The sequence below is a fragment of the Pseudophryne corroboree genome, chromosome 6, assembly GCF_028390025.1.
Source record: "Pseudophryne corroboree isolate aPseCor3 chromosome 6, aPseCor3.hap2, whole genome shotgun sequence".
NCBI lineage: Eukaryota > Metazoa > Chordata > Amphibia > Anura > Myobatrachidae > Pseudophryne > Pseudophryne corroboree.
The window spans coordinates 8,603,633-8,612,359 of NC_086449.1; positions in this window are offsets into that span (position 1 = coordinate 8,603,633).

Sequence of the window (8,727 nt, forward strand, 5' to 3'; positions counted from 1 at the left end):
AGGGACCGAACCAACCTCGTATAGGGTAAATGGTTCGACTCCCCGCTGACAGGACATTAAGCTCTTGAGGCGCTGTTTCACGCACACCCCGCTGAATCACCAATTGTACTGGTACCAGGGGGCTTTATAGAGGAATGCGGGGGGGGGGGGGGGGGGGGGGGGAGGGGGACACATGTAGGCTGTTATAACACAGTTGCCTTTCTAAAGATATATATTCTATACCCAGTGGAGCACTGCTTTGCCTGAGGAATTGTGTGCTGGTCCCAATCCTCTCTGTGTCACTCCATACAGGCTGTCTGGGGTTATTGTGCCGTTTCACTTTCTGTGTTGTCACTGCACTGTGTTAATTGACTCTGTGTTTTTCTGCAAATAGGAATGTCTGGGAAAAATAGTGTGTCCCCCTCATGTAACACTAAGTTTTCCCCTTCTCCGGTGTCTTCCTGTGTACCCAGTGTTCTCTACCCTCACAAGTTAGTAGTGTGCAGGAACCTGAGTGGTTAGAATCATTCAAGGGCATGATTACTAATATTAATAAAGAGTTAGCTACTGCCAGACATGAAAGGCAGACCCTTAAACAATCTGTAGATGATTTTTTGATCAGGGCTGCTGACCACAGACAGGCTCCTCAGCCCCCTCTGTTGGTCTCTCATAAACGCACACTCCCACAGGTGCTACAATCTGACTGATACTGAAATACCAGAGCTGGGTGAAGGAGAGGTAGATGTGGAAGATGACAATTCTCTGCCTCCAGTGGTTGGGGCTCTGATTTATTCTATCAGAGAAGTCCTCAACATAACGGATAAGGAGACAGATCCTTAGGAAGAATTGTTTTTTAATGTGAAACCAAAATCCTCTGCCACCTTTCCTATCTCCAGGGAATTAAACTTCCTCTTTAAAGAGGCGTGGGTCAATCCTGACAAAAAATTCAAACTCCAAAACGGTTACTAAATTCTTTTCCTTTCCCACCTGAGGATAGGAAAGTGTGGGAAAATCCCCCGTGCGTTGATAGTTCAGTTTCCGGGCTGTCACATAAGATTGTGCTGCCTGTACCTGGGGCTATCTCTCTGAAAGACCCAGCTTACCGCAAAATTGAGACTACCCTCAAATCAATTTATGCAGCGGTGGACGTAGCACAGAGGCCCACTATAGCTTGTGGCTGGATTACAAGGCCCATGGTAAAATGGTCTGATAATACTGTATAATAGAGGGGTTTGACACTCTACCTCAGGAAAAGATCCTGACTCTACTGCATCATATCCAGGATGCTGCAAATTTAATGAGTGAGGCAATTAAAGAAATAGGCATCAATGTCCGTGCCACAGCGATGGCGGTCTCGGCTCGCAGGGCTCTGTGGCTGCGACAATGGTCAGCAAATGCTAATTCCAAGAAAGGCGTGGAGAATCTTCCTTTTACAGGCGAGGCCTTGTCTGGGGAGGAACTGAAAAAGTGGATTTTTCAGGTGACGGCGGGTAAGTCTACCTATCTGCTGCGCCTCCTGCTAGACGTCCCTATCCTGGGTCCTCTCTGCAGTCCTTTCGTGTGGCCAGATTTAGAGGCAGAGCCAGAGGTGCCTCAAATTCTGCCAGAGGAAACCGAGGTAAGACCCATAAACCAGCGGCTGCTGGATCTCTGGACCAGGCCTTTGGATCCTCATCCACGAAGCCCTCTGTGTGATGGTTGGCCCCAGCAGCAAGGTAAATTTCAGGTGGGTGCTCGCCTTCAACACTTCACCCAAGTGTGGGCGAAATCCTGCCGGGACCCTTGGGTGAGGGACTTCATGTCCCAAGGGTACCAGTTGGAATTTCAAGAACTACCTCCTCTCAGATTCTTCAAGTCAAGCTTACCAGCTTCACCTGTAGCAAGGGTTACCTTGCAAGACGCCATTCAAAATCTACTACAAACGGGGGTTATTGTTCCAGTGCCACCTCCGTTGCACAAGAAGGGGTTTACTCCAGTCTTTTTGTCGTACCGAAGCCGGACGGTTCAGTTCAGCCAATCTTAAACCTGAAATCTCTGAACCCGTATCTCCGCGTGTTCAAGTTCAAGATGGTATCCCTAAGGGCGGTGGTCTCTGGCCTAGAGGAGGGGCAGTTACTGGTATCCTTGGATATCAAGGATGTATATCTGCACATCCGAATATGGCCTCCTCATCAAGCTTACCTCCAGTTCGCTATAATAGACCACCAGTTTCAGGCCTTACCCTTTGGTCTCTCCACAGCTCCGAGGGTGTTTACAAAGGTCATGGTGGAGATGATGCTGCAGTTGCGCAAGATGGGCATAAACATAGTCTCCTACTTGGACGATCTCCTGATAAAGGCGGTGTCCAGGGAATGTCCGCTACACAGCATCAACTTGGCTACTCGCCTGCTTACAGAACATGGGTGGATCCAAAATTTCCAAAAATCGCACCTGGAACCATCACAGAGAATTCAGTTCCTGGGAATGATACTGGACACGGTATCTCCGAAGGTATTCCTCCCAATGGACAAGGCCATGACAATCCAGGCTATGGCCCGCTCGGTGCTCAGACCCCACAAGATCTTGATTCATCTTTGTATCCACCTACTGGGCAAGATGGTAGCCTCCTACGAGGCAATCCAAAATGGCAGATTTCATGCCTGTCCGTTCCAGCTGGATCTGCTGGACAAGTGGTCAGGGTCTCGCCTGCACATGCCCCAGAGTATTGCTCTGTCGCCAAAAGCACAGATCTCCCTGTTGTGGTGGCTACAAGTCTCTCACCTTGTGGAGGGTCGGAGTTTCAGTACCCAATTGTGGACTCTACTGACAACGGATGCCAGCCTCCAAGGTTGGGGGGGCCGTGACCCAGGGGGCTCAGTTCCAGGGGAAGCGGTCGAGTCAAGAATCTGCACTCCCGATAAATGTTCTGGAACTCAGGGCAATTTACAATGCTCTTCTGCAGGCCTATCTTCTCCGAAATCAGGCCACTCAGATTCAGTCGGACAACGCCACGGCGGTGCCGTGCATAAACCGACAGGGAGGTACAAGAAGCAAGGCTGCAATGTGGGAGGTGTCGCGGATTCTCCTCTGGGTGGAAGCCAACGCAAGGGCCATCTTAGCCAATATTCATTCCAGGTGTGGACAATTGGGAAGCGGACTTCCTCAGCAGGCACGACCTCCATCCGGGGGAATGGGGCTTTCACCCTCAGGTGTATCAACAACTGGTTCACCGGTGGGGCTGTCCGCAGATAGACCTGATGGCTTTTCATCTCAACAAGAAACTCCGTCATTAATAAGGGATCCGCAGGCGGCAGCGGTGAACGCTCTGACGGCACCGTGGACTTACCAGTTCGTGCACCTGTTTCCTCAATACCTCTCATTCCTAGAATTCTAAAAAGACTCAAAAGGGAAAGCGTTCAGGCAATTATGATTGCCCCGGATTGGCCTCAATGGGCCTGGTATACAGACCTTCTGGCCATGTGTCTGGAGGAGCCCAGGCCTCTGCCGTTTCTCAAGGACCTTCTTCAACAAGGGCTGTTCGTCTATCCAGACTTACTGCGGCTATGTTTGAAGGCCTGGAAGTTGAGAGGGAGATTCTAGCCAGGAAATGTCTTTCCTCCAAGGTTATTTAGACTATGGTCCAGGGCCGGAAGGTGGTTACGTCTAAACATTACCACCGTATCCGGAAGAAATATATTTCTTCGTGTGAAGGTAGAAAATATTCTCCTGTGGAGTTTCAACTTTGACGTTTTCTGCTTTTCCTGCAAGCAGGGGAGGATATGGGCCTACGCTTAGGCTCCATCAAGGTTCAGATTTCGGCTCTCCATCTTCTTCCAGAAACAGCTGGCGGTACTTCCGGAAGTACAGACATTCTTGAAGGGTGTTCTTCGCATTCAACCACCCTTTGTCCCTCCCACGGCTCCGTGGGATCTCAATGTGGTCCTGACCTTTCTCCAGTCGGACTGGTTTGAACCCTTACACATGGTGGAATTGAAATCTTACTTGGAAGACTGTCATGCTGCTGGCTTTTAGCCTCTGCAAGATGTGTGTCAGAATTAGGGGACTTATCCTGTAAGAGCCGTATTTGATATTTCACGAGGATAGGGCGGAGCTCAGGACCCGCCTGCAGTTTTTACAGAATGTGGTATCAGCTTTTCACATTAATCAACCAATGGTGGTTCTGATACTGTCTGACGCATCGGTTGCTCCAAAGTCCTTGGACGTTGTGAGAGCTTTGAGGATTTACGTCAATATGATAGCTCGTCACAGGAAGTCTGACTTGCTTTTTATCCTTTATGACGCTACCAAGATTTGATGTCCTGCTTCTATGCAGTCCATTGCTCGTTGGCTCAGGTTGACCATTCAACAAGCCTATTCTTCGGCAGACTTGCCGCTGCCGAGTTCTATTCAGGCCCACTCCACTCGGTTGGGGAGTTATTCCTGGGTGGCTGCCCGGGGCGTCTCGGCCTTACAGTTGTGCCGTGCAGCTACTTGGTCTGGTTCGAACACGGTCGTGAAGTTCTATAGGTTCGACACCTTGGCCAGAGATGACCTTCAGTTTGGTCAGGTGGTTTTGCAAGGGTCTTCGCACTCTCCCACCCGCTATGGGAGCTTTGGGACTTCCCCATGGTACTAATGTCATCCCAGTATCCCCTAGGACGTTAGAGAAAAATAAGAATTTACTTACCGATAATTCTATTTCTCGTAGTCCGTAGTGGATGCTGGGGACTCCGTCAGGACCATGGGGAATAGCGGCTCCGCAGGAGACAGGGCACAAAAGTAAAAGCTTTAGGATCAGGTGGTGTGCACTGGCTCCTCCCCCTATGACCCTCCTCCAAGCCTCAGTTAGGATACTGTGCCCGGACGAGCGTACACAATAAGGAAGGATTTTGAATCCCGGGTAAGACTCATACCAGCCACACCAATCACACTGTACAACCTGTGATCTGAACCCAGTTAACAGCATGATAACAGCGGAGCCTCTGAAAAGATGGCTCACAACAATAATAACCCGATTTTTGTAACAATAACTATGTACAAGTATTGCAGACAATCCGCACTTGGGATGGGCGCCCAGCATCCACTACGGACTACGAGAAATAGAATTATCGGTAAGTAAATTCTTATTTTCTCTGACGTCCTAAGTGGATGCTGGGGACTCCGTCAGGACCATGGGGATTATACCAAAGCTCCCAAACGGGCGGGAGAGTGCGGATGACTCTGCAGCACCGAATGAGAGAACTCCAGGTCCTCCTCAGCCAGGGTGTGCCCCTGACCAAGTAGCAGCTCGGCAAAGTTGTAAAGCCGAGACCCCTCGGGCAGCCGCCCAAGATGAGCCCACCTTCCTTGTGGAATGGGCATTTACATATTTTGGCTGTGGCAGGCCTGCCACAGAATGTGCAAGCTGAATTGTACTACACATCCAACTAGCAATCGTCTGCTTAGAAGCAAGAGCACCCAGTTTTTTGGGTGCCTACAGGATAACAGCAAGTCAGTTTTCCTGACTCCAGCCGTCCTGGAAACCTATATTTTCAGGGCCCTGACAACATCTAGCAACTTGGAGTCCTCCAAGTCCCTAGTAGCCGCAGGTACCACAATAAGCTGGTGCAGGTGAAACGCTGACACCACCTTAGGGAGAAACTGGGGACGAGTCCGCAGCTCTGCCCTGTCCGAATGGACAATCAGATATGGGCTTTGTGAGACAAAGCCGCCAATTCTGACACTCGCCTGGCCGAGGCCAGGGCCAACAGCATGGTCACTTTCCATGTGTGATTTGAGGAATCCCAGAACTACGTTGAGATCCCACAGTGCCACTGGAGGCACAAAAGGGGGTTGTATATGCAGTACTCCCTTGACAAACTTCTGGACTTCAGGAACTGAAGCCAATTTTTTCTGGAAGAAAATTGACAGGGACGAAATTTGAACCTTAATGGACCCCAATTTGAGGCCCATAGACACTCCTGTTTGCAGGAAATGCAGGAATCGACCGAGTTGAAATTTCTTCGTGGGGCCTTCCTGGCCTCACACCACGCAACATATTTTCGCCACATGTGGTGATAATGTTGTGCGGTCACCTCCTTCCTGGCTTTGACCAGGGTAGGAATGACCTCTTCTGGAATGCCTTTTTCCCTTAGGATCCGGCGTTCCACCGCCATGCCGTCAAACGCAGCCGCGGTAAGTCTTGGAACAGACATGGTACTTGCTGAAGCAAGTCCCTTCTTAGCGGCAGAGGCCATGAGTCCTCTGTGAGCATTTCTTGAAGTTCCGGGTACCAAGTCCTTCTTGGCCAATCCGGAGCCACGAGTATAGTTCTTACTCCTCTACGTCTTATAATTCTCAGTACCTTGGGTATGAGAAGCAGAGGAGGGAACACATACACCGACTGGTACACCCACGGTGTTACCAGAACGTCCACAGCTATTGCCTGAGGGTCTCTTGACCTGGCGCAATACCTGTCCAGTTTTTTGTTCAGGCGGGACGCCATCATGTCCACCTTTGGTCTTTCCCAACGGTTCACAATCATGTGGAAGACTTCCCGATGAAGTCCCCACTCTCCCGGGTGGAGGTCGTGCCTGCTGAGGAAGTCTGCTTCCCAGTTGTCCACTCCCGGAATGAACACTGCTGACAGTGTTATCACATGATTTTCCGCCCAGCGAAGAATCCTTGCAGTTTCTGCCATTGCCCTCCTGCTTCTTGTGCCGCCCTGTCTGTTTACGTGGGCGACTGCCGTGATGTTGTCCCACTGGATCAATACCGGCTGACCTTGAAGCAGAGGTCTTGCTAAGCTTAGAGCATTGTAAATTGCCCTTAGCTCCAGTATATTTATGTGGAGAGAAGTCTCCAGACTATATCACACTCCCTGGAAATTTTTTCCCTGTGTGACTGCTCCCCAGCCTCTCAGGCTGGCATCCGTGGTCACCAGGACCCAGTCCTGAATGCCGAATCTGCGGCCCTTTAATAGATGAGCACTCTGCAGCCACCGCAGAAGAAACACCCTTGTCCTTGGAGACAGGGTTATCCGCTGATGCATCTGAAGATGCGATCCGGACCATTTTTCCAGCAGATCCCACTGAAAAGTTCTTGCGTGAAATCTGCCGAATGGAATCGCTTCGTAAGAAGCCACCATTTTTCCCAGGACCCTTGTGCAATGATGCACTGACACTTTTCCTGGTTTTAGGAGGTTCCTGACTAGCTCGGATAACTCCCTGGCTTTCTTCTCCGGGAGAAACACCCTTTTCTGGACTGTGTCCAGAATCATCCCTAGGAACAGCAGACGTGTCGTCGGAAACAGCTGCGATTTTGGAATATTTAGAATCCACCCGTGCTGTCGTAGAACTACTTGAGATAGTGCTACTCCGACCTCCAACTGTTCTCTGGACCTTGCCCTTATCAGGAGATCGTCCATTTTCTTTGAAGAAGAATCATCATTTCGGCCATTACCTTGGTAAAGACCCGGGGTGCCGTGGACAATCCAAACGGCAGCGTCTGAAACTGATAGTGACAGTTCTGTACCATGAACCTGAGGTACCCTTGGTGAGCAGGGCAAATTTGGACATGGAGGTAAGCATCCCTGATGTCCAGGGACACCATATAGTCCCCTTCTTCCTGGTTCGCTATCACTGCTCTGAGTGACTCCATCTTGATTTGAACCTTTGTATGTAAGTGTTCAAATATTTCAGATTTAGAATACACCGTCTGGCTTCAGTACCACAATATAGTGTGGAATAATACCCCTTTCCTTGTTGTAGGAGGGGTACTTTGATTATCACCTGCTGGGAATACAGCTTGTGAATTGTTTCCAATACTGCCTCCCTGTCGGAGGGAGACGTTGGTAAAGCAGACTTCAGGAACCTGCGAGGGGGAGACGTCTCGAATTTCCAATCTGTACCCCTGGGATACTACTTGTAGGCTCCAGGGGTCCACTTGCGAGTGAGCCCACTGCGTGCTGAAACTCTTGAGACGACCCACCACCGCACCTGAGTCCGCTTGTACGGCCCCAGCGTCATGCTGAGGACTTGGTAGAAGCGGTGGAGGGCTTCTGTTCCTGGGAATGGGCTGCATGCTGCAGTCTTCTTCCCTTTCCTCTATCCCTGGGCAGATATGACTGGCCTTTTGCCCGCTTGCCCTTATGGGGACGAAAGGACTGAGGCTGAAAAGACGGTGTCTTTTTCTGCTGAGATGTGACTTGGGGTAAAAAAGGTGGATTTTCCAGCTGTTGCCGTGGCCACCAGGTCCGATGGACCGACCCCAAATAACTCCTCCCCTTTATACGGCAATACTTCCATGTGCCGTTTGGAATCTGCATCACCTGACCACTGTCGTGTCCATAAACATCTTCTGGCAGATATGGACATCGCACTTACTCTTGATGCCAGAGTGCAAATATCCCTCTGTGCATCTCGCATATATAGAAATGCATCCTTTAAATGCTCTATAGTCAATAAAATACTGTCCCTGTCAAGGGTATCAATATTTTCAGTCAGGGAATCCGACCAAGCCACCCCAGCGCTGCACATCCAGGCTGAGGCGATCGCTGGTCGCAGTATAACACCAGTATGTGTGTATATACTTTTTAGGATATTTTCCAGCCTCCTATCAGCTGGCTCCTTGAGGGCGGCCGTATCTGGAGACGGTAACGCCACTTGTGATAAGCGTGTGAGCGCCTTATCCACCCTAAGGGGTGTTTCCCAACGCGCCCTAACTTCTGGCGGGAAAAGGTATACCGCCAATCATTTTCTATCGGGGGAAACCCACGCATCATCACACACT